This window comes from Aptenodytes forsteri, unplaced genomic scaffold (genome assembly GCF_000699145.1).
Source record: "Aptenodytes forsteri isolate BGI_AS27 unplaced genomic scaffold, ASM69914v1 Scaffold229, whole genome shotgun sequence".
NCBI classification, from domain to species: domain Eukaryota; kingdom Metazoa; phylum Chordata; class Aves; order Sphenisciformes; family Spheniscidae; genus Aptenodytes; species Aptenodytes forsteri.
In genome coordinates this window covers 989,703-1,014,256 of record NW_008795863.1, presented here as the reverse complement: position 1 = coordinate 1,014,256, position 24,554 = coordinate 989,703, and positions in this window count along the sequence as shown.

Here is a 24,554-nt window from a genome sequence, read left to right as displayed (position 1 = left end):
TGATTCTCTCCCCCATCCCACCGGGGGGGAGTGAGCGAGCGGCTGTGTGGTGCTCAGTTGCTGGCTGGGGTTAAACCACAACAACAGGTTATTGCAAGTACATCCCAACATCACGAAGATTATTTCTGTGATACATCAAGACAAGAAGTCTCAACAACTACAGCATAAACTTGTGTTTGAAATCAGGTTTATCTGGCCTTCTGTCAGCTTCAGAGCTCTCCACAGTAATGTTTCTGTAACTTTTAGGGGGATGATGTAGCTCTGGTGAATAATTGCTGGAAGACAGGTTTAAACATAGAGTAACTCTCTAAAACCATCATCATGCCTGTAGAGTGAACTAAAGTAACTGGACAAGAAGCACATGTGCTATCAGTAAGGATTGTGGCAGGCCATATGTATGAAAAACATACTTGATTTTTTTTTCCTGGAACACAACTGGTTGGAATCTGCTGCTGCATTCTGCAGCATAGCAGCAACTGCACTACTTCAAAGGATAAGGACAGAAGGGCTCAGTAACAGTATATTGTGTCACTGTCCAATTAAGAAAAGCAAAATAAAGTTCCTGAAATAGCTTTCAATTAACACTTATTACGTGCCATAGTATATTTAGTTTCTTAAAGGGCCATTAATTGTTAATATGCTGCAATTAGCCCTTAAGTATGTGATTAATATTCTGTTAAATGCTTATTTAATGTTATTTGGCATTCATTACCAATGAATAGATATTTAATTGAAGGCTGCTTCCTTCTTAGCAGAATGGCTGATCTCCTTTTGCCCCTTCCATGATTACTTTCTGCTATTTGTTTTTCTTCAGACCATTGCCTTTAAGGTTGTAGAATTATTCTTCTCCTTGTACTTCACTCGGCTAAGCAGAAAATAATCAGCTTTTTAGTCCATAATACCTATTCAGATAAGTGTGCTGGGATTATAGACGCATCAAAGCACAGCAAAATTCATTCCGCAAAATATATCTTAACCCCCAATATACAGGGTTTGATGAAAGAAAGTAAAAATTTCACAGCCCTTTTTTTTACTGCTCCCTCCTTCTTCGTTCCCTTCCTCCACTCCCTTCTTCCCCAGCATCACCAGCTGTAATAGATGTGAGCAGGGCAAACGAGGCAGAGAAAATACAGCAGCAAATAAGTATGGTAATATGATTGCCTTATGGAGAAAACTTTTAAATTGCTTTCCAACAAGATGAACCTGTTTCTGCTGTGTGGTACACAAAGCTGATGCAGAATAGAGAAATTGTATGAGTTACGAATCATACCACTCTCATGAGGTCGGCACCCCACTGGTTGGCATTTGCATTCACAATTGTACTCTTTCAGTTTAAAATCAGATAGCATCAAAGGAAATTATCAAGTCAATTGTTGAATGCCCAACTTGAGATACATAAAAGGAGGCCAGTATTCAACAGCAGCAATAATCTATACCTTGAAAATCCAGCCACCTCGAAAGTCTTTCCTGTTGTGTAGGCAAAAATGACTAATCACTAAGCACAAAATAGTTTTGAAGGACCATTAGCTGCACTCATGTTACTAGGTGGTCAATAAACAAGCAAATCCACTAAAATGTGTTTCAAACTGTTGAATAAAGTTTGAATATATTCACTTCTCTTTCAGATTTATTTGTTTGATTCAGAAAGAAGATGAGTAATAAAGAACTATGTAAGGAATTAAATAACGTAAAATTATTCCCAAGTTAATGATATCAATTTCATGTTTCAACCAGCTCCTGCAGATGAAAAAAAATGTCTAGGTTATATACCATAAACAGTTAAAATGTATAAAGTATTTATTAAAACTGTGATTATATACATATCTTTTTAAACTTTGTGAAAGCAAAACTGTTGCTTTCCAACTCCAGTTCTCATGTATATTCCCTTGCACCATGAAGGAAAATGCCTACAAGAGAGTGAAATGTTCTTTCCATTAGCATTTTAAATTACTTTATGAAACACTCTAGTTAATTTTTGAATTTTATAACAGTTTAAACTTAAAAAAAAGGTCTTAATTAGAACTCGACATTTGCCAGAATGTGCTGCTTTAAGAGGGTACTGCATTAACTCTTTGCATGAGTTTCCCTGCCCATTTCCTTGCTGTTTTCAGAGTATCCAAAGCTTCAGTATTTTTAATTTCACTAAGCTCTGCTGTTCATCTGAAGAAATCTCAGAAACACTTCTGATTATCTTTGAAGACTCATGGGATGCTAGAAGGCAAACATCATGTCAATCTTTAAAGAGGTCAAGGAGTTAGGAAAAAAAGAAAAGTCAGAGAATTGACAACCAGTCAGTTATTTTCAATTCCTCAGAAGAATCTGGAAAAATAATTTAGCTAACTATTTCCAAGATAACAAGGAACTGAGCAAAGCCAAACCAATATTTTCCTTCAAATTCTGCATAACAAAGATAATGATCAAAACAGGAGTTGTTATACATCATGACCTTTTGCAGTCACAATCCATTCTAAAAATAAATCTAGGGAAATACTGTTTTGATAGAAGTACTATTGGGTAGGGGTAAACTGCACTTAAAACTGTATCTATCAATGGTTAATTGTTAAAATAGAAGAAAGCATTGAATGGGATTAATTCAGGGGGAGTCATGATTTTAAAGTTCTTCAATATCTTCACTGATGATCTCACCGATTAAAACAATGTATTTGTTAACATTCGAGAGCCACATGATGATAGGAGGGACTGTATGTTGGAGAACAAGATCAGAATTCAAAATCTTCTCAGCAAACTGATGTCTCAAAGGGTAGAATGATGCTCAGTAAGTACAAAGTTTTTCTTTTAGGCAGGAATAATTAGTTGTATAAACGCAGAATGGGAAGCAAGAAGATGGCTAAACAAGATGAGCTACAGTGGAATACAAACTGAACCAGCATCAACAATAACACCACCTTGTGAAAAAAAGTGAATGTTTTATTTGGATACATAGCAAGTGTTTTACGTGCTTCATTTTTGATATGATCTTCTTACTCTGCTCAGAGTTGATGAGGAGTTGGGGGAACATTGAGTGGAGTTTGGGCATTCTGCTTTGAAAAGGTTGAGGACCACAAGGAAAAAATTCAGAGATGGTAGGGACATGATCAGGGATCTAGTACACTCTGCTTGTGAGGAACAAGGGAAAGAAATAGGATTTTATAGGCTAAAGGAGGAAAAAAAAAAAGGATTTTATGGTTTACAAAAAGGGAAAGGAGGAAAATGTTCTCCAGGTCTACAGTGACTATGGCTCCTCATAGTAATCCCATGAGATATTGTTACTTGCAAAAGGAAAAAAAAAACAAAAAGAATCTTTGAGGAAAAATCTTTCTAATCCAAAGAATAATGAAACAGCAATGGAATAAAACACCTAGGGAGATCATGGAGTCTCTAACATGGGATGCTGTTAGGAACAGTCCACTGAGATGTTAGTTTAGTGGAATACCAGTAAGGTCATGTACAAAACAACCCCTCATTGGTCCTTACACATTTTTTAATCAAAAAAACACTTGGATGAAGGATTTGGGAAACTCCAGGAACTTAAGTTAGGATTTCTGAACCTTCCCCCCCCCCCCCCCCCCCAGCTTTTTTTTTTCCAGGTATGATCAATTATACAAAAAATGGTTATATCAGTCATGAGGCACAAGACAGACCTGAATGAACAAACTTGGTCAAGAAGTCCAGACTTCAGTTATTCTCTTGTTTCCTGTGGGAAAAAAAAAAAAAGAAAAGAGCAATATGGTACAAGAACATTCCTGTTAGACTGAATCCAGGGCTGTTAATTAATACTTAAGTATACATAGAGTGGGGGGGGGGGGGGGGAGGGGGGAAGTCAAACCAGGCTTGTAGAGGAAACCTCTCAAAGTGAGAGGCTACAGTCAGTTAGATGAAGATCCAAACCCATTTTTCAATCAGATTCACCAATCACTTGTACTCTTCACATGTGAATACATGGTTAGATGTGGTTATAGGTTGAGCTCTGAAGCTTTGAAGGCTGGTCCACGGTTCTGTCAATGCAGTCTGGCTCTATCAAGCTAAGGCAGGCTAGCACCCCATCCAACTGCTCTGTTGGTGTTTTGTGCTCTGAACTATTTAAAACATGAACATTTTGTCCTTGAACTTCAGATTAATTTAATCAGCAACACATTAACAGAAAACACTGTGGCTTAGGGGGCCAGTGCAGCCAGAATTACTCCTTGCCTGGCTATGTAGTCATAGCCACTTTGTTTGTGGAAAGATTGGATCTGCAGTGGTTTAAACAGGTCACTCTCTTTGTATTTCTGATTAATGCCTGCCTCCCAAAGCTTGACCTAAATACATTATTTTAAGCAGTTTTATCCGAAAAAATGCTTCTTTCCCTAATAATATATCACTCACAATTGATTTGTTGTTAATTGGGATTATCCCTCATTGGTAAACAGAAGGCACTGCTGTATACATTCTGTTGATTTGTACCTGTCTGCTGTGGGTTAATGGCATGATTAAAAAACATTTCACACTGAGTTTCCAGCATTAGAAAAACAATATTATTCAGTGGCTGACTTTTACCTTAGGCTTAACATTCAACTCATTCCTGTGCAGCTTATCTAGAAAGAAAAATATTAACCTTAATAAACACAAGTAATTATGTTTCAGCAATGCATAGTATTATAGTGGTATTTATTAATCTCTTCACTCCCTTAGTAACTTCCTGCACCTTAACTTGGCATCTCTTTTTTAAGCTTACATCTGACATTTCAGTACCTCTGCGTATTCAAAAAATGCCCCAAATGGTACTGATTTCAGCTGGTTAGACATTTCAAACTAGGACTTCCAAATGGCTGCAAAAGCTTTGAATGATCTCGTGTCATTGCTTTATCGCTTCCTCTGACCCTTCCTCTATTTTTATTATATGCTTCATGGCCAAATTCAGCACAGGAATACAGCCTGCACTTAATTGTAGCAGTACTGAATTGGGATTTCAGCATCCTTTGACCTACCATTGTAATAATTGTTGCCTATTACCTTTTCAGGTTTCTTTCACCTTAGAAAATTTAGTATTTGTTATGGAACCCTTTAAAATGTCTCTGTCCTACATAACTGCATCCCAACACAACTAAATTTTTCAGGAAATTATTAAGGAAACCGGGAGGAAAAGAATCTTTTGAAGGCTGCACCAGTCTTGATTCCTTACTTCACAATTGTAGCCGTCTTAAAGTGAAGAAAGAGAAGCCACAATACTTAGCAATACTAATTTTTGATACAAAATGTGGATTTTATTTTGAAAATATTTAAGGAAAGAAAAGGAGTGTTTTTGCATGTTTGCTTGCTTTTTTCCTTTAAAACCGGGAGGAAAAGAATCTTTTGAAGGCTGCACCAGTCTTGATTCCTTACTTCACAATTGTAGCCGTCTTAAAGTGAAGAAAGAGAAGCCACAATACTTAGCAATACTAATTTTTGTTACAAAATGTGGATTTTATTTTGAAAATATTTAAGGAAAGAAAAGGAGTGTTTTTGCATGTTTGCTTGCTTTTTTCCATTAAGGAAGACATACCTGATTTTGAGAAGATATTTATGTATGATAAACAAGCTCATTCCACATAAATCCTCAAATTACGTCTAACTGCAACAAAATGAAAAGTCTCTGCTTTCAGTACAATTCCTACATGAGCCCTGTGTGACTTGTTCATGCAATGGAGATGTCACAGTTGCACTGAGAGATGGGAAAGAAAGAAGAGGGTTATTGCATATCATACACTTCAGCTGAATACTAAGCCTTCCAGATTCCCACATGAAAGAACATTGTGAAAGGGGAAATGGGTGCACAGCAGGCAGAAGAATACATTTCTGAGCAATATACTCTTGGTTGGATACGCAGAGTTTCATTGTACATCAGCTGGTCTGTCATGTTTTCCCCATGCAAGAAAACAAGCTCAAAAAAAGCTAAACAAGCTCTTCCAGCCTAAGTTGTTTATTTTCCATAAATGTAGACAATAAATAAATAAATAAAAAGTGATCTCAAGGTAATACTGCTCATGTAGTTATAATACTCATGTAAGTATTCTCCCAGATCTGTTTTTCCTGATGTCAGCAGACAGCTAAGGCAGGCCTCTCACTTTTAAAAGGGTGACACTCACAACCATCTCCCTGCCTGCTTTGTGCTCTTCTGACCATGGCTTTTTCACTAGCGGTTGCTTTATGCCCTCCTGATTTGGAATCAGCAGTCACCACCGCCCAGCAATCCCAAGGACATATGAACACCTCTTAATTTCAAAATCTAATCAACTGTTGCAGCCCACCTTCGAAGTTGGGTTTCTCACACAGGCACAATTAAAATGGACAATGGCCAGGAGACACTAAACAGCATTAAAACAAACAGAAAGACAGAAGCTAAAACCTGCCTAATGCACTTCCCCCCTGCCCCAATATATTAATTATATTGGCACAGTATGGAAATCTTCAGCAAACAACGCCCAATATGACCTTTGTAATAAGAGATCAATAACAGTAACGAGAAAAGAAATGTGTATGTCCTTTTTGAACTTGAACGAGTGCAAGGAGTTGAGCACAATTCATATTCAGCTCCGCTTCACATTCCCAGTCTCTACGCTTCTGTCTGGCTGCCTGAGTAAACTCTCTGGATTTCATGGCAGATGTAAAATGCAAGGTTAAGGAGAGATGACCATTTGGCCTTCATTTTATTGTAGATTGTTCCTAGAATGTTTGCCTTTGTTCAGTTGTTTGCTTTTAGTTAAGAGCTGAGCTCTCGTGGTTCACCCAGATGTGCCCTGGAGTCTTCTGTCCTTCCAACTTATCACCTGACAGCAGTGATTGTATAGTGTAATTAAAAGTCAATGCTAACTTTTGGGATATATGTTTTAATAAAAGAACCATCTGAAATTAGGGCTTAAATAATGAAGGGTTCAGGGACATGTAGGCTGGTATTTGTTATGCATTTTAATAGAGGAAGTTTGCAGTTAATTGGACACTAACTAAACTCTTTGGACAAATTTCAAGTCACGTCAGTCCTTTTTTTCTCCCCAAGGAATCTGATAGGCCATGCAGCTTAGTACTGCCTTTTTCTATCTTAATTACCACATTGAGTTGTGCTAATGTAGGTTTACTTTGGAGGCATGTGTTATGATTATAACCCAGGCAAGAGTTTCCACTACAGGCTTCAGAATCTAGTTTAAACACCTCTCTCTATCTGCAAATAGTAGAAGAAGAGAAAAATTAAAGACCAATTTTCTTCTCAAACTAATGTATTGTAAGTCATGCACATGAATCTAGAGAAAATAGGTCACCGGAGTTACTCTGACGCACCCCAGCAGCTCATAAACAAGGTCTTCGTTATTCTGTATTTGAGACATTATTAGATCTGATTTTATATAATATTACGCATTCATTGGGCGGCAAGAACCGTCCTTGCCATGAACACGCTCTCTTCATAGTGGCACTGAAGAGACTCATCAGTTTTAAATATGTTAAGCCTGTGAATGGAAATCTATATTATGCAATGTGGTTTCAGCTGCAAGCATGCAGCTAACAGGGAAAAAAACATTATGACAATCCCATTTATTTGCTGCTTGTGGAATTTCTGCAAAGCTTGGTCAATGAACCCAGTAGGCTGACCTTCATAGTTCAGGCTGAAGTTAGGGAGAAGGAGAAGCACTTTAAAAGGAAAATGAAATACGAACCTGTTGAGTTTCATAAATGTCAGCAGAAAATGCTGAACAGTGCAAAAATCACAGACAGGAAAAAAACTCTCTTGCTTTACGATGATATGCACATACACGCACGTCTTTTTTAAGGAATTAGCAAAAGAGTCGAGCTTAAAAGAAAAAAATTGGTCTTCCTTTTTTGGGAGGTTAGCATTTAAATAGTTGATAAAAAATATTATAATTACCTCTTCTTCTCCAGTTTTCCATGAGTCTGGAAGCAAAGTGGTTTGTGTGAGTATATACAGACAGAAATCCCAGTTTTGGGGTACATCTCTGTTCTCTAGAGATGTTGAGACTCTTTTGGCCAAGAATTCTACCAGCAGCAAACATACATTTCTCAGCAACCCCACGTCTTTCTCTCCCTCTCCTGTCTCCAAAAAATAAAGGAAGTGTATTTAAACTGTGCATATGCACCAAAGATTTTCATTCATAGGACTTTCATAGCTACCTAAGCTGTATTTCAGGATATGGAAAAGGCATGAGTACAAAACTTCTTTTCTTTTTCTGCTCTCTTGAATTGTCTATTTGTTGCTATAACAGTCCTCTGACCTTCCAACATCACCGTGCACTGTTGTGCAATTCAATTAAAACTTGGAAAGTTCAGCTCCTCTTGGTAATACATTCCACTACTGTGGACCAACAGTACTGAAGCTAAAAGACTTTGGATGACCCACATCTCTTGGATCGCAAGACATGCTTACATGTATGCTGTGCTTTGGCTACTTTAAATTTCTGCAAGATCGGGAGACAACAAGAGACCTTAACTGGTTTCCCAGGAGGCTCACACCTCCTTGGCCTTCTAGGGAAAAAGTCTGAGGAGATCCCCACCCCAAGTTTCTGCATGTTCAACCCTCTGATTTTTATTATCATTCTCCTTGAGGAAGGAGGGCTGCTGTTTCTTTGTAGTAGTTTGCTGGGCCTTGGTGTGAGAAAGATGATGGGTACCCTATTCACATCGGTTGCTTAGGCAATGTACAGAGTATGAAGTTGAATAAAATTAAGTCTTCTGAGTAGTGGATAACAAAGCATGTGATCAGGAGCAGGAAATAGCACTGGGCTTGAAGAAGGGTAGGACAGGAGGATGCTCTTAGTGTATAAGTAAGAGATGATCTCAGGTCTTCTCCTTGGTTGTTGCTGGAACAGGCTGCCGTGCTGTTAAGGCGTGACAGTTTTTGGAAAGTCAGGGCAAGCAATTTTTCCTTGTCATCCTTTTCCTGGTTGTTCATCCTCTCTCCCTCTTCCTTCCTCTTCACTTGTCAAGACCACAGCTATTCTTCCAGTTCTACTGTCAAAACTCACTCTCATTTCACAGTCTCACAGTCCAGCACTGAATATTTCCAGTGCTGAAGCACTCCTTCTGCTATTGCTTTTTGAAAATACTTCTGACAGGAAAAAAGGAGTCTGCCCAAGTATAAAAAAGGAGACACATTTACTGGAGAAATAGCAAAACAAATGTGCTGATGATATTTGAAAAAATACTGACAGATACTTCTGGCTGAATTCAAGCAATTATAACTAGTAGTAAAACATGACACTTTTAATATACAGCCTGAGCTCAAGCACTTTTCATGGTTAAATCTGATAAATTCTACATTTTAGAGAGAACATTAGCTGTCTTCAACAGTTCTATAAAGGGATAAAATAAATTTTATTACATATTTGCTATCTATTACATATAAGAACATAGGTCTTATTTTGCTATTCCTTAATTTAAATTGACATTAATAAGAGATTAATTAAAGTGCCCTGTGATCAGTCCTTTTTATAATTTATTGGCCTTTCTTATCTTTACAAACATTTTTCTTAAACATGCTTTCTTGTGTTCTGTGAAACAGAAAGATTTTTTTTCTGCTTCTTATTTTTTGAGTTCATTCATGTATTCTTTGACATGTTAAACCAGCTAACACAGGTCTGTTCATGAGCAGTAGTTTCCATCATTCTTACCCTTTATTACCCTTACTTTAGCCTCTTGTGCTTTGTCCTTCATAAATTGATAGATCCATAATTCTGTAATAATTTATGCTTCCTGTATTTGCATTACCTTACCTGTTCCAGTTTTCCCTTGATTGGACAATCACCATCTGCCTAGTTTTTCTTTTTTATTCCTTAATCCCATTTTGATTTTAATACTGACTTGTAAGATATAGCTATTTAGTTCTCCTTTTCATCTCTGACTTTAATAATCAGAAAAGTCTTTACCAAGTAATGTCAATTTAGTTATTCTTTTGCTGATTAAACATAATTCCATTTTCCTGACTCCAGCTCTGTTCTCTCTCTGAAGACTAGTTCGCTTTTTAAGATACAATTCCCATATTTTCTAACATTTCAGTATCTATTAACCTCTGCCTCTTGACTGGCAGCTGAAGCTTCCATCTAAATCCTGAAATATAACTGGAGGATCATGAAAAACAAAAGTAATGAGAATGGCAGATATGACACCATACTGTGAATATGCCTGAGTGGTGCATAGAGGTCATCCTGGCAATTCATCTTTATTTAGAGTCCCTTTAACTAATTAGTTACCTTTTCCACTGAGTACCCACAGTCCTCTGATATTCATAACTTTGTTCTTTTAATTGTCGTAGAGTTGAAAAAGGGTGCTTTTCTCCTTTTTATTTTTCCACTTGGGAAACTCTCTTTCTCTTTAAAAATAACTTATTTAGTTTTAGCCGAGTTCAGGTGGCAACGAAAATACTGGTTGTGTATAGCTATACATTTATGAAGTTATTTCACAAAAGTGTTTGTTGATAAGTAACAACTCCACATTTTAACTGTTAATTGGGGCTAATTTACAGAGGTTTGATTGAAAGTTGTAAGTTTTATTGAAAGGCTACATACATAACCTTTTGACTGAGTCACTCCTTGAATAATTAAAAGTTTTGCATGACATTTTCCTGCGTCACAGCCATCCCCACAAATGCTTTATGTACTTATGTTCTCTGTGCTCTGGGGTTACTTCAATTTTCATAGCACAATTTGCACGATTAGGCCTGACTCAGAATGTCATATCTCTCTAACTGGGATTAACAGGAATCTTTAAACAACCTTTTTTGGATTTTTTTTCTTCTATAAAATGATCAAAAGGATGAAGCCCAGTTCCTGTACCTTAGGAGGTGGACAAAAAATATCAGAATGTACCTCATGCCATCTTTCTCTTCATTGCTTTCCCTTTTTGTGAAGCAACTGGCTCTGTTCCAGTCACCTTGAACAGAAAAAGAGGAAGAAAGAGCAGGGCTATAGTATCTGATGATCTTTGCCCATTTTCTACCTCCCATTTACTTAATCTCTGAGAACTGGGTAAACAGTCTTTGCTTTTCCCCTCTGTTGACACACAGGCTGAATCTTGCTTTTTGTACAGCTGAGCAATGGCAATGACAACCTGATTCTTGGTGAACTTCTAAAGCATTTTTTGAAATATCATTGCTGCTTCATTTGATGTTATTTTTTCATACCTACTATGCAAAATGCTGGATACAGTTTTAAAAGCAAATTAAATCGAATGATATTAAGCAAGCAGAATAATCTTCAGTAAAGTATGTCTTATCACTTCCCTTTTTTTCAGAGAAGGATCAAAAGATCCAAACATCACACATATCTCCTTACAGAATACTCTGAGGCACAGTGGTATGTCACTTTGAAATCAGGTGATAGATATAGCAATGTTTATCAAACCAATACAATTCAATCTCAAGCTGACATGCAGAGCTTTATATAAAGACAGTAAACACAACATGCTCATGGAATAGGTCAGATACAGCTTTATATGCAAGAAGTAAGATCTGAAAAAAAATCAATTCCATGCTTGATCAGAAGCAAATGACAGGAGAAAGACAAAGAAAGAAGCCAAGACAGGCAGAATATGCCTGGTGTATTTGAGATGAACAATAAATCAGACTAGTTCTATCAGGCAATTCAGCACAGTGACATTTTTCTACGGCATGAACTGAATGGTCAAGTTCCCAGGTATGAATAATGATCACAATTTAGAAATATTGCTTTTGCAGAGAAGAGAAAAAGCAAGCATACAGAAAAAATGAAAGGGCAACATCAAGAGCATAGAAGGGTCAACTGTTAGAATAGGATCAGTGGCATGGCATGGCTAGAAAAGGTCCTAGAAACAGAAACATAACCTCCTCTTTTTAACCACTACCAGAGCTTTCTTCTCCTTTCAGCCTGTGCATGGAGCACCCTGTATGCTGGAGTACCCGGTGGCAGTGAGGCTTTATGCTGAGTGTGGTACTACTCCTACTGTTGGTGAGGCCAGCAGGGTATGAATCAGAGACTAGGGGCAAAACTACACCATTCACTTCAACAAGTCAAAGCTCTAAAGGTAGAAACTATGTGGAAGAGTGTCCTCAAGAGTCCAGTTGAGTGGCTATGACCTCACCTACTCTCCAGCTCAGCTGGCAAACTTTTGAGAGGTCACACAGTTATTCATGCTCTGCAAGCACGTTGGCAAAGTAAGTGCTGTAGTATGGACATCAGGGCAGGGTAAGCAGACTTTACAGCTCTGCATAATTTAGTTCAAGGATTATGTACAGCGTACATAAAAAAAGTGACAGATACAGCATTGAACCTTGAGGATTAAGGTTTGGTACAGTGAAATACATCACCATGAATATTAACCCACTTTCTCAGAGTAACAGTTAGTTTGCTGGTGATTCCCTAGCCAGTGATATTAAACAGTATACTAACATTTGGGGGAAGTAGTATGATAGGCTATGCCACATTATTATATTGAAGTGATTGTTTCATTAGTATAATGCAATGTTATTCTTCAGCAAGACAACCAGAACCAAGATATAGTTATAAATATAGGCACAATTCCCAAGACAAAACTCCCAATGGAAATTCGATAAATACTGTTTAAGATGAGCAGTGAGCTGTAAGTGAGAGTACTTTTGTCAAGATCATTCATTGCAGTGTCGAAGAATGCCTCAGATTTGTAGACATACAAGTAAACTTGGAGTTAGATTTTGAAAGCAATCTTTGCCCAATCCTGCTATCATTTGGACATGTGCACATTTATTTTTCTATGCATTATTAAAAAAAAAAGTGCATCATCTGTGGCATTTTGGGGTTAAGGAAAGATATGCAATGGATGTCCTGAATGACATGGACGACTAGCAATTTGTTAAATAGATACAGATAGCTGCCAAGTTTAGAAAATTTGGATCTAGAGCCTCTGGCAGAATATTCACAAAAATGAGATTAAAAATACAATTCTGTATTCTCTAAACTGCTACCCTGAATACAAATTAGAGAAAATTACTGCAGTATCCTATTTATTAAGTACTGACAATTAAATCCATTAGATCAAGATGAGAAGCTGCCTTCCTTCAGCCTTTGTATATTATTAGTACACCTATCATACCCATGACCATCTACTGAGCGGGGAGAGAGAGAGACTTAGAATCATTTACTTATAATTAATATTTGCAATAATAGAAATATTTCTGCACGTAGGCCTTAAAATGGTTTATTGTGCATGGAAAACAGACATTGCTTCAGTTATACAGAAAAGGAAACTAATAAAACCCCTAAGTGAAGTGGTTAAAAATAAGTCTACATAATAAGACAGTATAAAAGAACATAAATGCGATTTTTTTCTTCCTTGAGAAAGACCATTGCCACATGATGAAGTTATGCATCAATGCACTGAAAGCTGTTAACAGGGAACATGGGAAAGACAAAGACATTGCTAACTCCATCAGGCACTCATGACAAACAAAAAAAATCCCATGTAGCAGAGAATTATCTCCAAAAGAATTCACTTATTTTCCTTTCTGTCCTCATCTCACAGCTACGTAACTGAGGATGTAAATGGAGCAACAGCTTCCTACCACTACAGTTAACTTCTGAACAAGATTTCACTAGCATGAGGCAAAAATCAGTTTATAAAAAGGTAACATTCAAACGTGATTTGTCCTTTATTTTCTGTACAAGCAGGAGGGACAGGAAAGGAGGAGAATTTTGCAATATGTCATGATTTTTTTCCTTATTGAAATGGCACTATTACATGTCTTTGGGGCACAGCCTAATTTTTTATTATGTGTATACATCTTTGGATTCTGACCATTAACCAAACTACTGAGTTCGACTACAAACACTAACATAGCCCAAACATTAGATGTTAATTCATAGTAATATCATGAATAAACAAATAAAGAACAAAGTCTGAATAAGAAGTTCTTTATCCAGAGGTTCAATTTGATTCATTCTCTCCCATATCACTCCTCTGGGGGCAAACTGTATCTGTTGAACAGTATTTTGAATTAATTTTCTTCCTGAAAGCCCAATCATTTAAGTATATACATGCTACTGTGTTTTATATTAGATTAAAGAAGGTCAGAATGGTCATATTAAGCTTTGTGACAGACTGTAGCTTCTGCTGGAGTTGCATCTATGTTCTTGAACCATCATCAAATTTGTCTTTTGCACGGACAATCAGATCTACATGATTGAAACCTGCCTCTTCGAACACCTTTAAATCAGAGTTTTTCATTCTAAAACATCCACACAGAAACATATATGCAGAATCTATGCATATGTTTATGCTGAACATGGAAAATAATTACAAGGTGCAATGAAACAGGGAAGAATTGGCTTGGTGACCAAAGATTTAACTCATACTTTGCTCTGCGTAGTATGATAAATACCCCAGGCCATGCAATGGCATTGATTGCAACTGCCTAGCCACGTAACACTTGTTGTTTACTAGATAGTTTGAGCTAGCGGTTCTCCACTGGGGCTGGTGTTCATCTGCTCTCTCTACTTCTGCTCCTGAGCAGAAGGAAGGGAGGGCTACAGACATGGTTGTTTAAATGTCTGAAGAAGCCCTTAAAATATTGTCCTTTCGAACAGCCAGTGAATTATTACAAAATATGTTTGAAGTCCATTACTTTTCTATGCACTGTTGTTTTCACCACTGATGTGGGTGTATTTTAATTGTTTCACAGAACACAGACTCTTAGGTGAAATGCTACCAAATAGTGAAAAATTTTCAACAAAGATAGCACATCTGAACTCATTAAAACTGATTTCAAACAATCATTGCTGGTGTTTATGAGAGTCCTGAAATAGTCTTCTATCAGATTTCATTTCCCATTGTCATGTATGATGAGAAAGCAAAAAAATGAAAACTTTTCCTCAAAGTTATAATGACACTTTCACAGTCTGCCATTTGGTATTGCCTCCAAAAACCAAGGACACGTTTTATGATTCTCGGGTTACTTAATTTATCATTTATAATGTACAGAAGTTCACTTAATCTCCGAATACAAGAAATTTAAGTGACATGGTCATTTTTTTTTTACGATTTCATTTAAAAATCAAAACTTCTACATGTATGAAATGCTAAACCTCATATCAGTGCACGAAGAAATAACCAGCAGAGCATAGTTATTATAGATGATGCACAAATAAATCTTGTAAAGCAGCCGTTAGGAAGCACATGATACAGCTTTCAGGGGGAGGTCCAACTGTCACTGATTTCTTCAGTTATCTTTGTGGGACACAGCATTAATCCATTTACAAATCCAACTTTTCAGTTGTCAGGTTCCTTTCAAATGTGAGGGTAAACAGCAGCAGAAAGGACAGCAAACAGTAATGAAGTGTGAGCCAGATTTACCTAGTAGAGATTCCCGATGATAAACAAATACACACTGGCCTGCCACTTCAAGTCCAGAAGGAGCTATTTGCATAGCATTTAACAGAATTGAAACTGTTGGCTTGCTCCCCCAAAACAATCCAAACTTTTCAGATTTACATTGGGGACATACTAAAGTCAGTGCAGAACAGTGACTACAGCTTATTTTGCATCCTTGAAACTGTCTCATGTAACTGAGGGAAGGGAAGGAAGGCAAGTGGGAGCCATAGGCTCTGAGCTAGGATCATGTATTCCTCATTAAAAATCTATTGTGCTCAGAGAGATGGCTCGTAATAATATCAGTTCATTTGGTTATGGTTTGTTGGGGAGACTACTTATACTGACATTAAAACATTTTTCCCAGTATGGGAAGAGAGGTAACACTGAATGCACTGAATCAGGCTAGTCTTGGGGCTCTTTTAGATGAGTTAGTTTATGCCAGACAGCAAAAGTCTTAAACAAGGTGTACGTGAAGCTCCACTCCTCCATCATCTCCTCCTTATTTCCCCAAAATTTGTGAATAATGTGCCTAATGGTTTCTGTGTCTTCCAGACTTGCAACGACTTAATTAGAAATTTGGCTATCTCTTCACCAGCAAAAAAGGTGGATTTTTATAATGAGATAAGACACACAAACTAAGTCCTTTTTTGAAAATATGGTAGACACTCTTACAGCTTCACCACAGGTAACTACAGCTCTAAGACTGCTTGGATGTTTAATGGAAAAGTGAGCTGTAATTTCTCAGATTTGTAATGCTCTGTTAAAAAAAACCAAACTAACAACATATCACTTTTGCTTCAGTAAAGATATGATGATTTTATTGGGCAGAAACCAGCAAGCCTACAGTGAAGTCTGTCTGTATTGGCCTGAGACCAGGGAGCTCAGTGTTACTAATGCCTCAGAGGAAGGTAGCTCTGAGATGATAGAAGCTGCTGAGATCCTCTGCTCTCCCTGTCTGGTCTATGATGCCATGACGCTAGAGCTGCTGGGACTAGGTTTGGAGCTGACCAATTTACTGTTTTCAGATTGCCGCTTGCACCTGAGTTTTCTTTAGGACAGCAAAATTGCACAATGAAGATGCAATGAGTTTCTCGAAAGTCTTATTTCTGTTTGAGTATTTTATGTGCTTGTACACATATATGTGTTTTTCTGCATCAGCCTGCACATATCATTTCCATTCTACCAGTATGTGCTATGCATATTTACTGAAATGCATTTAATTTTACTACAGATATAGCAGTATGCCTATATAAGTAAAGGATCTTGAGAATTCAGACAGTACTTGTGTTAATAACAGCAGCAACTCCGCATTCTTAAAGTCTAGTGTTTGCAGTTTTAAGCGGATTCATTTTTAAGTAGATTCTTTCCCATTCTTTTAAGAACTGTTCATAGTTAATAGACAGAAAGTTATTCAATGGAGCTAGTTCTGCACTTCCAGAACGCATGCATAGCCAGAAAGAGAGAGAGAGAGATACTTCCACTGTCTATAAAGCTCTTCTTTACCTACTGGCTATCTAATAGATCAGATAAAATGTGCAGACTTAGAAAGGAAGGGATAATTTATAGGAAAGATAACTATGTTCTACTTCTGTATTGTGTCTCTAGTGGGGCCTATTTCTGCAGGTAATAAAAACAGACCGTAGCATATGCACATAGATTTCCTCCACACACATGACCATTATCGTATTTCAGGTGTTTAAATGGGCTTTTTCCCCCCTAGCATTTTTTAGGATGCTTACTAAAGACAAGAGAGGCCACCTGCTGCATGCAACTGCTCAAGAGTTCCCCCACTGAGACACCGAACTCTTCAGGCAAAAACCCTTTTACACTTAATGGGTCACTTGGGCTTGGATGCTGAGTCTGCTGCTGCAATGCCACTGCATCTCTCTCTAAATGTGTTTGAGTGCATAAAAATCCTTGACTCCAGACCCCATCAGAAGATAGTGTCTTCCTGCTCTGGGTCATGAAATCACTCCAGATGTAGAGGATGGCTAGTGTGTGTCACTCACAGTTGTCATCTCACAGAATAAACACTTGAAGATATGCAGTGCTGTGTTTGGTGACAGGTAGCTTGAGGGGGTCAAGCCCTATGGTTTGCTCTGGGGGGCCATTAAGTGGTATTATACATCTCTGCATCTTCTTAGACATAAATGCAGAGGGGTTTGAAACAAAATGAGCCAGACCTTTAATTCTGTGTAAAGATAGTAAGCAAGGCAGAGGTGGGGAAAGGGAAAAGCAGGGAAGGATAGGTAGATCTATTGATTTGAGTATTCAGTTATAAGGTAAACAATATGTGGGTAGTGTCTTTTTCATAGGATTCTGTCTGTTTTATTTAATGCTTCTCTTCCACAGGGATACATTTGTAAAGGTAGCAATGAAACCACATGGAAATAGTGTGAAAGAAACAGCTGATTATTTTGCAAGGTGCAGGACAGATACTCCAGAAAAACTCAAAGACTTTGTGACACACTGAAAGGTAGGTCATTGCATGCTCAAAGTGAATGGTCAGCCAGTTCCAGATAAAATGAAACTCAACTGGAGTTCAGGTTGAAATGAATTAAGAACGCCATCAAGGTTTCCCTAATACTGTCAGTAAAATACTCATTAAAGAGAATCACACAGTAGCACAGAGAGAAGTAATACATTATTTAGCAGTTCCAGGAAACGCTCTCATTTTCTGTGTATTTCAACCAGCTGAATCTTCCACGGGACCCAATTCACCTGGCCTCAAAGCAAAGCTAAAAAGCATCAGTTGCTCTCAATCTTTGTAGTCCATATATTCAGGACCCTTTCTTTGGGATGTTATGGGACCTTGTGCAAAGCTCTAGCTGGGGTTTAAATATATTTATAAGCAGAACACAATATCAAACCTGTCTTCTTACAAAAATGAAAACCCATTTAAGTTTGCAATAAAGTCTGAGAAATATTCTTCTTTCTTCATCTGGAGTGAAATGAGCTTGGCAGCATGTGTAGCTCTGAATAGTAATCTACATGTAAATCAGCAGCAGCCCCATGACCTGAAAAACCTTCTGTGTGTCAGTAATACTGTATTATCTGAAGAGGACTGTCTTCAGCCAAAAGATGGGGGAGAAAATACATATTGATACAATTGTAGATGTATTTTTGGCAGTACAAATGCTCACTGGAAAATGGGAGTCTGACTCCAAGAGAATGTGGCTCAGAGATCTACAGGCAACACAACATCTCACTAGGGCTGCTCTCTCCCACCCTCTGTGTTCTCAAGTAATGATTTTAAACAGAATATTGTGATTTAAAATAAAATATTCTCACCTCCCACGAGAATACACTCTTCTGTTTCCTTGTGTAAAGGTTGTTGCTATTGAAGAATTTGTTCTTTTTTACAGCACATGCTCCACAAGTTGTTGCTTTACTCTGATTTTGTCTATTTATCAAAACAGCCAGGTTTTTTGTTTTTTTTTTTGTTTTTTTGGGGGGGTGGTGGTGTTGGGTGGGGTTTTTTTAAGTTTTAAAAGAAAGATGACAAGTTTTGCTTTGAAGTTTATGAGCTTGAGTGAACTGTACACTATGTTAGTTTCTTCCAGTGTATGTACTGCGTTATCAAGAAAGTACTATTTACCTGTTGATAGAAAAAAGTAATTTTCAGTAATACGGTTTTTCAGTAGGGAGTACTTTTATGAAGTTATTTTTCCTTTACATTGCAGCTCTGCAGTTAACAATCCTTTTACTGTGGAATAGCATTGACACATTCTTGTTACTCACCACAGGGGATATTCACAACTGTCTGCTTCAGGCATCTAAATTAGGCATCTTTAGTTTCTCTGAATTGCCTTCCTGGTTGTGTTGACCTCATTTCATAGACCACGAAAAGGAGCTTTGGCTTTTACCTTTGGTCCTTTGACTGGAGCCTACCTTAAATATCCCAAGCGAATGGTTTGAATGTCTGTTCCTCCCAAGTGAGTTAATTAACATTGCTTGCTACTGACCAGTGTTCAACCTCAGTGAAGTTGCACACTGTTCAAACAGTGACCTCTGAGCCACTCATTTCTTGGAGGTCTTCATACAATCATTACACCACCCTTTTGCTTTCATTGCTTTCAGTATTTTAAGGGCATCAGATGTTCCCACTGCTGAGTTTGGACTCCAACAGCCTGTGCATGTCAGGACGGAGTAGAACAGGAGAGGGCTTTTTGCTATAGAGGTCTGCACCACGTCCATCAGCCTGTTGGATCAAGTCCGCCTCTCACTTGTCGTATGAAGAATCAGCAATGGTGCTCTCTAGGACCATTTCATAAACAAATTAAGCTTTACTTATGCAAGTATTTTAAAAGTCTGAATTTTATTTTTCTTTCTTTCTCCTTACTTCTTGAGGCAGGAGAAAGTTTGTTCAGGTCTGCCTATATTCTTAAATTGGTCAAAAATTGTGTGGTAAGTGAACACACTGAAGTCAGTGTGTTTTGGGTACGCACAAAAAGATTCCTTCCTTATTAAATTATGGTCTGCTGTTTCAGCTTGTGCTCAAATCAACACTTTTTCTGATTTCTTCTAATTCTATGAGAACCATTGTGCCTGCTCTTTTTCCCCTTAATAGTGCCTACACTGGGCCAGCTCAGGGAGAAACATCTGAGCTTCTGTGCTGCTCCTAGATCCAGGCAGCTACTTCTACATACAGGTTCATGACTGGCAGACACAGCTTTGAATAAGGAGATGTGGAGTTGACAAGCATGAGGAAGCAGCATGGTTTTCATCTTAAGAAGAGACAAAACAAGTTTGCTGCTCTGTTCTTCCCTCTTCCTTTGCTCTGCTTTATAGGTCGGTATACTAGGTGACAGCTTGTGACCCAAATTATTCTCTACATCTTCATGTCACGGATTGGATGTGAAAAAAGTGCACAGTTCTTCCTCCCTGGTATTAATGAATCTGAATGTATTTATATATATATTGAGTTAGACCAAAAGAAACCAAATTCTTCTAATCTTTTCTCACAGAAAAGGAGGTCCATTCCCTTACTTATTCTAAGATATGAAAAATGCAAGTCCCTTATATGTGAGATTTCTTTTTTATGATCTGTAATGAAAATTCCCAGATAATTATTTCCTAGAATATCTGAAAGGGTATTGCACGTCCAATTACATGCTTAAAATGCTCTGAAAATCGGTATCTATTTAAAGCAGGGAATCTCCTATGCTTCTCACACTAAGATAAATCAAATGCCACTTGCTGGAAGTCACTGGAGCTAACTTTCTGTGAAGCATGAGCAAATGAGATCAGATTGGAAACCAGTTTATAAGTTATTGATAAGCTGCTGTGATTTTTAGTTTCATAATAGGAGAATTATAAATAAGCCATTTACATGTCTGAGAACTTCTACCATATCACTCATGTATGAGAAACATTCAGTCACACAGTTGCAGAAACTATACACATGTCTGAATATGAATAATTTCTAAAAATCTGACTTAAGTTATTATGGTTGTGACTAAGAGTTGACCTAATCACTGGAAAAAATAGGGTAAATGCAGCCATTATAAATGTTCTGGGTGACGGGAGTTAGACAGAACTGGTTAGTTTAAATCATTGAGCTAATTATGAGAGTCTTCTGAGATACCTGATGTTTATAAAATCTTAAAAATAAATCTTGTCTCCTTAGAAAACACGTTTTTGATATTAGGTCTTACAGTTCGTTAAACACACTGGATGGCCTGGTGATATAAGGTATTGTAAGAGAAATTTTGAAAGGGAAGAACTTCAAAGAGAAATTATGCTAAAGCTAAAATATCTGCTCCCTTATTATGCAGTTGTCACCAGGAGAAAATAACTGAAAGGTAGATTTTCCTTAATTTTACATTTAAGACTTTGAGGTCAGCGAATGAAGCTTGATATGGCCAGTGACGGCTGTAAGTGCTTTACAAGTGAATTAATTTTAGAGTATTTCAGGGCAAATCAGATTTATAATACAGTTCTGGATTTCTTAAGGCAAAATTAGAGTCCTACCTTTCCCTTTTCTAGATACATATACATATACAGAGAGAGAGAGGGAGAGAGATAGATCATATATGTGTATATATGTAGACATAATTATGTATATATTCCTGATGACATATATTTTAAATACCACATGTGTATATATGTACACAGATACACATTTGCAGAGACAAAAAAGGAAGCATGAAAGATTCTATTCTGATGTTATAAGTCAATACAAATATTTTAATTGAATGTATTACCTTTCATTAAAAGTTAGCCACAATAAATAAATTTTTTAAAAAAGCAGGGGAGGGTTTTGGGGAAAAAAAAATCTCTAATTTTCTCTAATGTCTTTGTTTAACAGAGGCAGCATATTCTCAGGGATACAAGCTGGGGGTAATACAGATCTATTGACATCTACAGTTGCTATCCTTAGGATTGCAAACTTAATTCCTATGTGCCTTTGCAGAAGAATCCAGTACAGAATGTTATCACCATCATCAGAGAAATGGTACTGTCAACAATTGCCCGTGTGATTAGGCACTTATCTTTTGATGTTCAGTTACCTTCTGCTTGTTAACCTTGTCAAGGAGGGGCACGGAGGAGAGCACCAACCAAATGAAACCTGCGGTAATTACTGTAATTCGGAAAGAAATATATTCACTGGAGGCAGGCAGTTCCACCCTCACAATCAACATTCTGCAACTCAAGGAAAACACAAACATGGCCTGGCTCAGACAAATTAGGCATGAACAAATGTTGCACATTAAATGAGTTAAAGGACCTTGCTGAAAATTACAAGGGCTGCTTAGGGAAGCAATGAATCCCATTAAGGCAGAAATAGGCTTAAAAGAAAGTGGGCTTTGCAGAGAGACTTGCATATGTATTTACCGTACTTGGTTAACTTACCCAAGGCAATTCGGGGCACAACACTGCAAATGTATCGAGATGATAATAGTATAGTGTTCTCTGGGAGACATTCGGGGGGAAAAAAAGTGATCATCAGCTCAATGTTGTAAAACTACTACTTCTAATAGCAATACCTGGCTTGTCTGTAGCACTTTCCAGCAATCTAATTCCAAGTGTCTTACAAAAGGATTTAGAAAGATACAAAACCATTAGATGATTTAGAAAGCTAACTTGTTAAAGTTAGAATGTTAACTTGTAAAAAAAATCTTCTTCAAGCAAACACAGTCTTCAATGTAAAAGTCACATTCTGTTTTCATTGGCTTTCCCCAAAGTGTGTTCCTATTGCACAACATATGTAAACATCTATAGCTGAAGGAATTGTTCCTACATTACTATATCTCCTTTGGATCATCAGTACTACTAAATGATCCTGTCTGCAAGAAGCATTCTGTTTTAATTTGCATTAGCCTTTCCTCCCACTACATTTATGGGAGGACTAGTGGAGATTATTTTACTTTAAACTGTAATGGCAGTGGATTTGCTCTATTTCCCTTTTTCCTCAGCTTTTATATGAGTGCAATTCATGAAGAACAATGCTATGATAGGTTTTTCATCTTGGTCCTTGGTCCATTCTGAAAGAAAAACTAAAAGGAGGAATGCATTAAAAATTGTGGGGCTTCTATCAGTGTTTGAAGGTGTAGTCAGCAGGTGAAAGGGCAGAATGCCATATAAATGTGTAAAATATGCATATTTGTAAATATGTTTTGAATACAAAGGTTAAAGAGGGGACAAGCTGAGCTAAGTCACAAAAGCATTATGAAAGGATAGTGGAAATACAGATCATAAGGTGCCATGTTCAGCATAAATCATGCGTCATGTAATACATAATAAGGGTTATTCATCGAGAGCTTTGCTGCAGCCTGTAACCTCTCTGCAATCAAGACGACAATAAACTCTACAAAGTGGGACCTATTTCCATCAGGGTGAGGGTGTCCCTCCCCCTCGTTTTTATTTTTAAATGCATGATGATCACATGTTAATTGTGTAGACCTGTTACTGTGAATGACAAATAACCACTTCCAAAAGGACATTATGGTTAACAGCTCTTTAGGGGTCGATTTTGTTCCCCATCATTAAAATCCCCATTCTGTACAGAATTAGGAAATATAGTCTTGCCACAGTAGCTTGTTGTCCAAAGAATAAACAGAGCATGTTGAATTAGGGGTGAGCAAGTGCTGTTGTGAAAGCGATCTGCACTGCACAGACTGAAAAATGTAGCGAGGGAAGCTTGGAGACGTGGAAGGATTTGGGAAGGGAAGAGGAGGGGTTCAGTGTGGCCAGCCCACACACTGCAAGGGCAGTTTTAAGGGTTATTCCACCGCTGGAATTTACTCCAGGTTCACGGTTATACCTACACTGTTTTTTGCTCTGTGCAGAGCTCGTTCTGCCGGTACTCTGGGACAGCAGAAAGCTGTATGCTTATGTTACCTTAGTGCTGAGCCTCATCTCATAAGGTGGGCTCAGTGCTCTGCTAGCAGTGCCAACGAGCCGGCAGCTTTGGCAGGGCAAGATTGCATCTGCTCAGGATACCAGCAGAGCTTGCCTGTGTCTGCTGAGAAACGACATGTTGCCATGACCCCAGATTAGGTGATTACACCGTTCTTTGAGCAGTATCTGGCACATCAGAGAAGGTGTCTTGGAGCTGCTCAGCACTACACAGGTCCAGTCACTCATGGATTACCCCTTTGCCAGGCTCCCTGCTTCTGAGGGATATCTGAGAAATATAAGGAAGGAATAAAACTGACTGAGAAAATAAATACCAAAGTAGAAGAAAAGTGTAGTTAAATGTCCCATCAGAGCTGAGACTTCAGGCCAGCAGAAGACAGTGTAAGCAAGCCTCAAGCAACGGAGCGTAGCATGTTAGGGGATACTAAAGCACGTTAGGAGATACGATGTCTTGCTAGCTTTTCTTTAAAGTCAAGCAGCAGACTATGGGAGACTGAAACATGAATATCATCCCCAGAGACTTGCTTAAATGGCAAGGTTACCAAAAGATGGTGGAAACAGAAGATGCTCTGTGACTAAAACAAGACTGAAGAACTAGTCTCACAATTTATATGGCCAATGAAGGTGCAGTTTATGACTGAGATCTGCAACAAAATATCATTAATTTTTTTATTAACCTATGACAAAGCAACTAGAATTTGCAATGGGGCTAAAGTTCCCCAGTCCAGACTGAAGCATTGTCCTGGTTTCAGCTGGGATAGAGTTAATTTCCTTCCTAGTAGCTGGTACAGTGCTGTGTTTTGGATTTAGTGTGAGAATGTTGATAACAACACACCGATGTTTTAGTTGTTGCTAAG